The following is an 11,885-nucleotide window of genomic DNA, read 5'->3' on the forward strand; positions in this document are numbered from 1 at the left end:
CTAGGTCTGTCTGTCTTTATTCCCGTCTTGCCCCTAGGTTCTTCATGACTTTTTTTTTTTCCTTAGATTCCATATATATGTGTTAGCGTACGGTATTTGTTTTTCTCTTTCTGACTTACTTCACTCTGTACGACAGACTCTAGGTCCATCCACCTCACTACAAATAACTAAATTTTGTTTCTTTTTATGGCTGAGTAATATTCCATTGTATATATGTGCCCCATCTTCTTTATCCATTCATCCGATGATGGACACTTAGGTTGTTTCCATCTCCAGGCTATTGTAAATAGAGCTGCATTGAACATTTTGGTACATGACTCTTTTTGAATGATGGTTTTCTCAGGGTATATGCCCAGTAATGGGATTGCTGGGTTGTATGGTAGTTCTATTTTTAGTTTTTTAAGGAACCTCCATACTGTTCTCCATAGTGGCTGTATCAATTTACATTCCCACCAACAGTGCAAGAGGGTTTCCCTTTTCTCCACACCCTCTCCAGCATTTATTGTTTGTAGATTTTTTGATGATGGACATTCTGACTGGTGTGAGATGATATCTCATTGTAGTTTTTATTTGTATTTCTCTAATGATTAATGATGTTGAGCATTCTTTCTTGTGTTTGTTGGCAATCTGTATATCTTCTTTGAAGAAATGTCTATTTAGGTCATCTGCCCATTTTTGGATTGGGTTGTTTGTTTTTCTGATATTGAGCTGCATGAGCTGCTTGCAAATTTTGGAGATTAATGCTTTGTCAGATGCTTCATTTGCAAGTATTTATTCCCATTCTGAGGATTGTCTTTTTGTTTTGTTTATGGTTTCCTTTGCTGTACAAAAAGCTTTTACATTTCATTAGGTCCCATTTTTTAATTTTTGTTTTTATTTCCATTTCTCTAGGAGGTGGGTCAAAAAGGATCTTGCTGTGATTTATGTCATAGAGTGTTCTGCCTCTGTTTTCCTCTAAGAGTTTGATAGTGTCTGACCTTATATTTAGGTCTTTAATCAATTTTGAGTTTATTTTTGTGTATGGTGTTAGGGAGTGTTCTAATTTCATTCTTTTACATGTAGCTGTCCAGTTTTCCCAGCACCATGTATTGAAGACACTGTCTTTTCTCCATTATATATTTTTGCATTCTTTATCAAAAATAAGGTGACCATATGTGTATGGGTTTATCTCTGGGCTTTCTATCCTGTTCCATTGATCCATATTTCTGTTTTGTACTAGTACCATACTATCTTGATTACTGTAGCTTTGTAGTATAGTCTGAAGTCTGGGAGCCTGATTCCTCCAGCTCCGTTTTTCTTTCTCAAGATTGCTTTGGCTATTTGGGGTCTTTTGTGTTTCCATACAAATTGTGAAATTTTTGTTCTAGTTCTGTGAAAAATGCCAGTGGTAGTTTCATAGGGATTGCATTGAATCTGTAGATTGCTTTTGGATAGTAGAGTCATTTTCACAATGTTGATTCTTCCAATCCAAGAACATGGTATATCTCTCCATCTATTTGTATCTTTAATTTCTTTCATCAGTGTCTTATAATTTTCTGCATACAGGTCTTTTGTCTCCTTAGGTAGGTTTATTCCTAGATATTTTATTCTTTTTGTTGCAGTGGTAAATGGGAGTGTTTTCTTAATTTCAATTTCAGATTTTTCATCATTAGTGTATAGCAATGCCAAAGATTTATGTGCATTAATTTTGTATCCTGCTACTTTACCGAATTCATTGATTAGCTCTAGTAGTTTTCTGGTAGCATCTTTAGGATTCTCTATGTATAGTATCATGTCATCTGCAAACAGTGACAGCTTTACTTCTTCTTTGCTGAGTTGGATTCCTTTTATTTCTTTTTCTTCTCTGATTGCTGTGGCTAGGACTTCCAAAACTATGTTGAATAATTGTGGTGAGAGTGGGCAACCTTGTCTTGTTCCTGATCTTAGTGGAAATGGTTTCAGTTTTCCACCATTGAGGACGATGTTGGCTGTGGGTTTGTCATATATGGACTTTATTATGTTGAGGAAAGTTCCCTCTATGCCTGTTTTCTGTAGGGTTTTTATCATAAATCGGTGTTGAATTTTGTCGAAAGCTTTCTCTGCATCTATTAAGATGATCATATGGTTTTTCTCCTTGAGTTTGTTAATATGGTGTATCACATTGATTGATTTGCGTATATTGAAGAATCCTTGCATTCCTGGGATAAACGCCCCCCCCACCCCCGATCATGGCTTATGATTGTTTTAATGTGCTGTTGGATTCTGTTTGTTAGTGTTTTGTTGAGGATTTTTGCATCTACGTCCATCAGTGATATTGGCCTGTAGTTTTCTTTCTTTGTGACATCTTTGTCTGGTTTTGGTATCAGGGTGATGGTGCCTTCGTAGAATGAGTTTGGGAGTGTTCCTCCCTCTGCTATATTTTGGAAGAGTTTGAGAAGGATAGGTGTTAGCTCTTCTCTAAATGTTTGATAGAATTTGTGAAGCCATCTGGTCCTGGGCTTTCGTTTGTTGGAAGATTTTTAATCACAGTTTCAATTTCAGTGCTTGTGATTGGTCTGTTCATATTTTTTGTTTCTTCCTGGTTCAGTCTTGGCAGATTGTGCATTTCTAAGAATTTGTCCATTCCTTCCAGGTTGTCCATTTTATTGGCATAGACTCGCTTGTCGTAATCTCTCATGATCCTTTGTATTTCTGCAGTGTCAGTTGTTACTTCTCCTTTTTCATTCTATTGATTTCAGTCTTCTTCCTTTTTTTCTTGATGAGTCCTCCTAATGGTTTATCAGTTTTATTTATCTTCTCAAAAAAACAGCTTTTAGTTTTATTGATCTTTCCTATCATTTCCTTCATTTCTTTTACATTTATTTCTGATCTGATCTTTATGATTTCTTTCCTTCTGCTAACTTTGGGCGTTTTTTTGTTCTTTCTCTAATTGCTTTAGATGTAAGGTTAGGTTGTTTATTTGAGATGTTTCTTGTTTCTTAAGGTAGGATTGTATTGCTATAAACTTCCCTCTTAGAACTGCTGTTGCTGCATCCCATAGGTTTTGGGTCATCGTGTTTTCATTGTCATTTGTTTCTAGGTATTTTTAAATTTCCTCTTTGATTTCTTCAGTGAGCTCTTGGTTATTAAGTAGTGTGTTGTTTAGCCTCCACTTGTTTGTATATTTTACAGATTTTTTCCTGTAATTGATATCTAGTCTCATAGCGTTGTGGTCGGAAAAGATACTTGATACAATTTCAATTTTCTTAAATTTACCGAGGCTTGATTTGGGACCCAAGATATGATCTATCCTGGAGAATGTTCCATGAGCACTTGAAAAGAATGTGTATTCTGTTGTTTTGGATAGAATGTCCTATAAATATCAATTAAGTCCATCTTGTTTAGTGTATCATTTAAAGCTTGTGTTTCCTTATTTATTTTCATTTTGGATGATATGTCCATTAATGAAAGTGGGGTGTTAAAGTCCCCTACTATGAATGTGTTACTGTCAATTTCCCCTTTTTTGGCTGTTAATATTTGCCTTATGTATTGAGGTGCTCCTATGTTGGGTGCATAAATATTTACAATTATTGTATCTTCTTGGATCGATCCCTTGATCATTATGTAGTGTCTTTCTTTGTCTCTTGTAATAGTCTTTATTTTAAAGTCTATTTTGTCTGACATGAGAATTGCTACTCCAGCTTTCTTTTGATTTCCATTTGCATGGAATATCTTTTTCCATCCCCTCACTTTCAGTCTGTATGTGTCTCTAGGTCTGAAGTGGGTCTCTTGTAGACAGCATATATATGGGTCTTGGTTTTGTATCTTCAGCCAGTCTGTGTCTTTTGGTGGGAGCATTTATTTAATCCATTTACATTTAAGGTAATTATTGATATGTATGTTCCTATTCCCATTTTCTTAATTGTTTTGGGTTTGTTATTATAGGTCTTTGCCTTCTCTAGTGTTTCCTGCCTAGAGAAGTTCCTTTAGCATTTTTTGTAAAGCTGGTTTGGTGGTGCTGAATTCTCTTAGCTTTTGCTTGTCTGTAAAGCTTTGGATTTCTCCATCAAATGTGAATGAGATCCTTGCTGGGTAGAGTAATCTTGGTTGTAGTTTTTTCCCTTTTATCATTTAAAATATATCCTGCCACTCCTCAAGAAGCATTTGAATTGTGTTCCACTGAACTGCAAAATAGAGGGAGGTTTATAAAGGCAAAAAACACAAAATTGCATAAATTGTCAAAAATTACAATTGGAGCTGGCAAGAAGTAACTGTTTTTTAAGCAAGGATTGATTAGGGGCCAAAAGGGTTGCATAGTTACAACAGGAGAGCTTGAGACCACAAGGTTGCAGTTGGCAGCTGCTAGCAGATATTGTTTTGAGAATGGCTGGTGGTGTCCTGGAGTATGATACAGTTCCTTTAGTATGATACAGTTCCGAAAATTCAAGTTCTCAGTGATGAAGAAACATGTCCGATACCACATCTACAATGCCACCACCTCCATTTTGAATGCTTGAACCACAGTTACTCCATTTTGATTTTTAAATGCATTTTTTTGTGTAATGTTTAAAGCGGATGTACAATGCATGTTTAATAGGCTGCAAACTGGCAGTTTTGATTAGCCTAAAGTTCAAGTTAAATCATGTATAAGCCAGAATAACTTCCCCATACCTCAGTATGTGAAAATTACTTCCATTGATCCCACTGCTTAAAACACCCACGTGAACACACCTGCCAAAAAGGCAGGGAATTGTATATATTCTATATGGTCATGTTTCCAGTAAAAAGCAGGGGTCTATTAATAGGAAAGGTGAAAATGGATATTGGGGTACTATGAGCAGCATGTGCCATTTAAGCTGATTCAGAAATTCATACACAAAGTAAATAACCAAGAAAAACAAACTTGAAAAAAGAGCGATGAGGAAAATTTGGCTTATATTTCTCACCAGAGATGAACAAAAAACTACAATAATATATTAAAGATCAGTAGATCAATGGAACAGATTAATGAAACAGACTATACTATGCAGATACATAGTATACGATAAAGATATCATTTTGAGCCATGGGTAAAAAATAAAATACACTGAATGATTTGGAGACAGTAGAATAGTTACATTGGAGGAAAGTAAATGCCTATGTCACTCTATACACAAAATAAATTTCAAATGGATTAAAGAGACAAAGGTTAAAAAAAAAACTACACAAGTACTAAAATAAAATGTATGAAAATCATTTATAATTTTGGGGTGGAGGTGTTTCTAAGCAAGGTATAAAGCCCAGAAGACATAAGGAAAAATATTGACAAATTTGGGACATGAAAGAAAGTATTGCAGGGTGAAAGACACACTAAATGAAGTTGAAAGAAGAGTGACAGAAGGGGAGAAAATATTTGCAATATGTATAAGAGATCAAAGATTAAGTGAAAGAGCTCTAATTTGTCAACCATTGTGTTGATAAATATTCAAATATTTATAATAGCCACTATGGGTGAGGAAAGTAGGCCCTCTCTCAGATGGCTGATGGCTGAATAAATTGATTCGCCTTATTTAGGAGGGAAATTTGGAAGTAACTTGCAAAATTTTAAATGCACATATAATTTGATCCAGCCATCTTACCTATAAATAGCTATACATTCGCCTGAAATCTGAAATGCATGTGAATGCAAAGATAACTTATTTCATCTAATCTAAAATGTATTGAGGTTGATGCTTTTTTACTATTACCAGAAGGTATCAAAAAAATACCACCTGGCTGACAGCAGTCTATAAGATGTCATAAACTGTAAGATGCATTCCAGTCCCAGAGACGATAAAATGTGGAGGGAAAGAGTGTGTCTAAAAATTGCTGAAGCAGAATATATCTGAAGGAATGATCTTTGCAATATTATTTGTAACAATAAGAAATTGGAAACAACCTAAATACTTAGCAACAGGGGAATAATTAAATTACTGTACAAGCACAACAGTTGAATACTATATAGCCATTACAAAGAATGAGAGAGACCTGTATGCTTTGACATGGAAGAATCTCCAAGACATACTGTTAAGAAGATAAAAGCAAGTTACAATATAATGTATATGTTAGAATTTTACTTGGAAAAACTACATGTGTGTATATATAAATATATAAATTCCAAACTATATATTTGTATAGAAGTGCATAAAAGTAAAAGTAATGTATTTACATAGAAAAAGTCTGAAAGAATACACAAACAGTGTTTACACGTAAAGTGGGAAGTTGCATTGGGAAAGTGGTAACTTTCTGTTTTTCATTTAACATATTTGTTTTTTCTTTTTTGTTTTTTAAACAAGGATATAATCATATGTCATGTGTATAATGTAAATGTTTTAAACGAATCTGGAAAATCAGAGCAGTATAAAGAATAAAATAGGGCTGCCCTGGTGGCGCAGTGGTTGAGAGTCTGCCTGCCGATGCAGGGAACACGGGTTCGTGCCCCGGTCCGGGAAGATCCCACATGCCGTGGAGCTGCTAGGCCCGTGAGCCATGACCGCTGAGCCTGCACGTCCAGAGCCTGTGCTCTGCAACGGGAGAGGCCACAACGGTGAGAGGCCCGCATACCGCAAAAAAAAATAAAATAAAATAAAAAACACCTAGAATCCAACCACCCAAATAACAGCACAATTAGCAGTTTTTGTGTATTTCCTTCTAATCTATTTTTCTTTGCAACTAGGTAGATGTTAATACTGTTCCTTGAGGTAGGAGAAGCAAGAAGAGCAAGTTTAGGTGAGGTAGATGATAAACGGACTGGGGGCATGTTAAGTTGCTATTCCCTGTGGAACATTGGAATGGTGATATCAAATAAGCAACTGGAAATATAGGCATGGAGCTATGGGGAACTCATGATCAACTTTTATAGTATTAATGCTTTCTCTTTCAAGTGATGAGTTTTAATATTCATGTGTCTGACAAAAATAAAAATATAATTTCTTGTAGCAACATAGTGTAACACAGCTTCTTAGCCTTGGGATTCAACAGATCTTTCTTCCCCGCTGTTCCCCACTCTCTATCCCAGCTGTACCATGTTCTAGTTTTGTCCATCTTGGGAAAAACATTTAAATTAAGAAAAGCCCCAATTTTCTCATATATAAAATGAAGATACTGTTATCTTCCCTGTATGATTGAAGCAAAGATTAAATGAGTGTAAGTAAACACCTAGTACTGTCTGGGGTGCTTAGTTGGCTTTCAACATTTACATTTTAGTTTTCTTACTGTTACCTAAATGTCAGAGTTCATTTATCTATTTATTTTTAATTAGAGATAAAAGAGAAAAGGACGTATTGGCTTGGTAAGCCTTTATGTAAAATTAATACAGAAATTTAGTTTTTTTCACATTTATTTTGACTGTCTTGATCTTTCATAATGTGTTTTGAAGATTACATTATATCTACTCTTTTCTCCATAACGTTTGCACAGGCCTTTGGTCAAAATTAATCATGACCTGATAATCTGATATAATTAAAGGGAAATAATTAATAAATGGCTCATATAACAGAACCAATCATAATTATTCCCAATAATTTTCTCCTTCGGCATCAGAGTTCCTCAACTGTCAAGGATATTCATAACCTGCTAATGTTGGAGCTCCAAACTCAGCCACCACAAAGAGTTAAATAACTCTCCTCAACTGGGGTTTGAATTGCTTGTCAGAGCTGAGGTCACTCTCACTGTTAAATGACAGATGTTTGCCTGCGAATGCCTTGTATCTCTTCTTGCGATATAAAGTTCAGTGCCTGCAACAACAGGGTGGTGTTCTTTAATAACTGTTAAATTTATTCTTTAGAGATTTTACAAAGATGTCCTATGGCTCCTGGAGGACTCCCTTGACACCCAACTCTGCATTTTCTTTTTGCATAATGCCTACAATTTAGAGCCACTAAACTCCCTGTTGTATAGCTCCCGTATCCTTGGTTCAGCATAATCAAAATACTCATAAATCTCCTTTTCTTTCAGTAGCTTTCTGCAGCAGCTGGGGTATGACAGTGATGTCCCTGATCTATAATTTCAGACAGCCCTAGAGTGAAGAGACAGACCAATCCAGAGCTACTACGTCAGATAAAGTGATGCTGTTTGTACAACTCAGTGTTCTCAAGAGGTAGTCATGTAATACTCCCAATTTGTATTCTGCATAAAACTCCTTTTACAAGTTATAAACTTTCTACAGGGAAAAAACGTATCCAGCTAAAGGATGCTGAACATATGACTATGTAATGTAATTTTAAACCCAAAAGGAATGGGCTAAGTCTTTTCCATCCTAGAAGCTGAAAGCTATAAAAGAACCTACAGTTTCTATTTAAGAGTGACATTCTTCAATTTGGAATTCTAATCAAGCAATGTGTTCCTAAGACCCTGTGTTTGGTATGCGGTGCTAGGAATATGACTGATTAATATAAATATTTGAATTGTGCATATCATGAGACTTTATTCATAGTTATCACAAAAATCTATTGTTTTATTTATTTATTTATTTTTTCGGTACGCGGGCCTCTCACTGTTGTGGCCTCTCCAGTTGCGGAGAACAGGCTCCAGACGCGCAGGCTCAGCGGCCATGGCTCACGGGCCCAGCCGCTCCGCGGCATGTGGGATCTTCCCGGACCGGGGCACGAACCCGCCTCCCCTGCATCGGCAGGCGGACTCTCAACCACTGCGCCACCAGGGAAGCCCTAATTATTGTTATATTATTTGTGTTTTATTGACTTACATTTGAGGCAGCTATTAAATGATCCTATTATCACATTAATTACGTTAGAGAAATCTTGACTAAATTATATACTTGTGTTTTTATTTGCATGGTACTTCCTAATTCTTCTGTCATTCGAGATCAGGGATTCTTAATCTTGGCAGTGTTGACATTCTGGAGAGTCTAATTCTTTGTTGTGGAAGGCTGTCCTGTGCATTATAGGATGGTTAGCAACATCCATGGCCTCTGCTTCATAGATTCCAGTAGCATACTGCCTGTCGTGACAGTCAAAAATGTTTCCAGTCATTGACAAATGTCTCTTTGGAGGCAAAATCTCTCCCAGTTGAGAACCACTGGTCTAGATATATTAAAAACAGTTGGGTGTGGAATTTGAACTCTAAATGTTTTGCTTGAATGTATTAGGATTGAAAAAAAAGCCTCCTTAAAAAAAAAAATCCTCCTTAGATTCAGTGGCTCTAGGAAGCATTCGCAGGCTTTTTGACCTTTTCTCCCTCTACTCACCAATAGATATGCTGTAGATATTTCTTTCTCCACCCTATCCTGGAGTCCTCCACTTCCCAGAAAGGTCAGTGTCATACTCTTTCTTCCACCTCCAGATTCCAACACAATGCCTTGCACATGGTAGGCGCTCAAAAAATAAATGAACTGATTGTATGAATGAATGTTCTAGTTATTTTTCTCTTGGAAGTGTATGTCTATAAATATATAGACCTTTTTGAGAATAGATGTGTTGAACTCTTTTATTTTGTTTTGTGTTACCTACTTTTCATAAGTCTGAATGTTCATGAAACATTATCTATTCACCTCACATCTACTGAGTGCTTACTAGGTGCCAGACATTAATACTAGGAGCTGAGGATACATTTATAAACAAACAGACATAATCCTGTCCTCAGGAGTCTTACAGAGGGCTAAGCGGTGATTACAATTCAGGAGTGACCTACTCACTTAGCTCTGTCTGACGGCACTGTTTTCCAAAGAAATCACAACTGTACATGCCTAGAAACCACCTCTGGATACATGGCATGTTAGAAACGTGGTCTGTAGACTTCCAGGGTTTCCCTTCTGCTTCAGAGATCCTGAATTATTTCTTCTAGCTTTTCCCACACTCCAAAACACCAGAGGAGGAAATCTGGAGTCAACAGCGGTGGGGTTATCTTTGGGAAGTAATGAAGAGTCAAAGCTCTGTTCTTCAGAGCACGGGGGGGCCTGCCAGGAACCTAGAGAGGCAGCATTCCAAGGAAGCACAAGATTTTGAGTGAGAAAAGAAAGTGCTGAATAGCTTGCTTTCTCCTCTAGTTACAGATGCATCCCTAAGTTTCCTTAGGCTCAGTCAGCCATCTGTGGGTACTGATGGGATACAGTAACAAACATAATTCAAATTCTCCTGCTCTCACCCCTACCTGCTTGCTAACTTATTCTCTCTAGTTCCCTTGTAAAGTCCTCACCCCGACTCCAGCTTTCCACATACACCAGGGAGTAACCCACATGTTCGTGAATATTTGTTCACACTGCTTTCAGTCACTGCCAGACACTGAGCTCTCCCTCTGCAGGACATCTCTGAAAGCTTCATTTGAATCTACCTTTGGTACCATGCCAGCAGTTCCATATGTGATCCTGAAGATGTCTTTCCGACCACATCTCTTACCTTACTCATTATGCCACAGGTATACTGGCCTTCTTTCTGCTCCTCCGATACATCACACTTTGCTCCTGTCTCCTGGCCGTTGTGTTTAGTGTTTTCTCTGCCCAGAATGCTCTTTGCCCAAACCATGGCATGACTGGGTCTCTTTCCTCATCCAGCGAGGTTAAACCACAACTTTCTCAGAGAGGACTTCCCATGTAGTCATTGTCTATCCCTTTACCCTTTTACTACTCACTAGATCTAGAATCATTTTATTTATTTGTTCATCCCCTGTCTCCTTCACTAGAGTGTAAGCCCCATGAGCACAGGAATTTTTTCTTTTAATTCAGCACTAGATCCTTGGCACCTGGAATGCTGGCAGGCACTCAGTAAGTACCTATTGACATAACTAGTTAAGCAGTCAGTGCTGCCACACACACACAGGAGTTCTTATGGCTGAGCCGAGGTGTGTGGCACAAAGGGAAAGAATATGTCATCCTTATTAGCATCTTATTTTATTAGGACAAGGTTTCTCAACTTCAGCACTACTGACACTTTGGACAGGATAATTCTTTGTTGTGGGGCTGTCCTGCATTGTAGGATGTTCAGGAGCATCCCTGGACTCTACCCACTGGATGCCACCCCTCCCCAATTTAAGACAAGCAAAAATGTCCCCAGACATTGCCAAATATCTGCCTGGGGGAAAAATCGCCTCCGGTTGAAAACCACTTTATTAAAGAGATCCAAAGCTGGGAAACTTGAACATCTATGTCTTACAGAGTTTTTGGAGATATAGTTTGTTATGGTCATTTTTATAATAACGCTAAGTAATGTACCCAAAACTCAGTGGTGTGCAGCGATATACATATTCTGTTTTGTTTTGTATTTGTCATGTGCCTGCAGTTTGCCTGGGATTGGTATAATATTGGTTGGGCTGGGCTAGGTTTGGCTTCAAGCTGCAGATTTGATCCAGTCTGTTCCAGATATCTCTCATTTTCCTTGGGTCAATGGCCACCTGAGTCCACTCATGATGAAAAGGAGATGTGCAAAAGGGGAAACCCAATCGTGTTAGTGTATTTCAAGCTTCTGCTTCTGTCATATTCTCAAACATATCATTGAAAAAGCAAGACACATGGCCAAGACCAAAGTCAAAGGGCGGGGAAATATACCACCTGCAGTGGGAGGTGGGGGGATTGAGTTTTTGCTGAATGGTAACCCAAACGATCACACACATCTTTCACTTGTCTCTCACAGTTCTCTTTAGACATAGAACCAATAGACTAGAGCAGGAGACATATCTAAGTGATAATCACACTGAAATCTTCCCTGACAATTATTTTCTTAATGGGCCCTTCTTGCTTTTCCCCTCCGGATTAGTTTGTTTCAGGATGATTCTTAGTTTAATTTGAGTCCCTCTTAGGCTCTAAGGTAGAACACTCCTAAACAAAGTTTTGATAAAATATTTGACGTTTATGCTTTGAAGAGTCTTTGAAGAACAGAGCTATTGTTTTTTTTTTTTTTTTTTTTTTTTTTTTTTTGCGGTACACGGGCCTCTCACTGTTGTGGCCTCTCCCGTTGCGG

General features: G+C 37.5%; 1 protein-coding gene across 1 annotated transcript in view; it reads left to right on the forward strand.

Moving 5' to 3' along the window:
• Nucleotides 1–11,885, forward strand: part of ZNF326 (zinc finger protein 326) — a 51,577-nt gene that overhangs the window by 39,316 nt on the left and 376 nt on the right.

Source organism: Phocoena phocoena, chromosome 1 (assembly GCF_963924675.1).
Source record: "Phocoena phocoena chromosome 1, mPhoPho1.1, whole genome shotgun sequence".
NCBI lineage: Eukaryota > Metazoa > Chordata > Mammalia > Artiodactyla > Phocoenidae > Phocoena > Phocoena phocoena.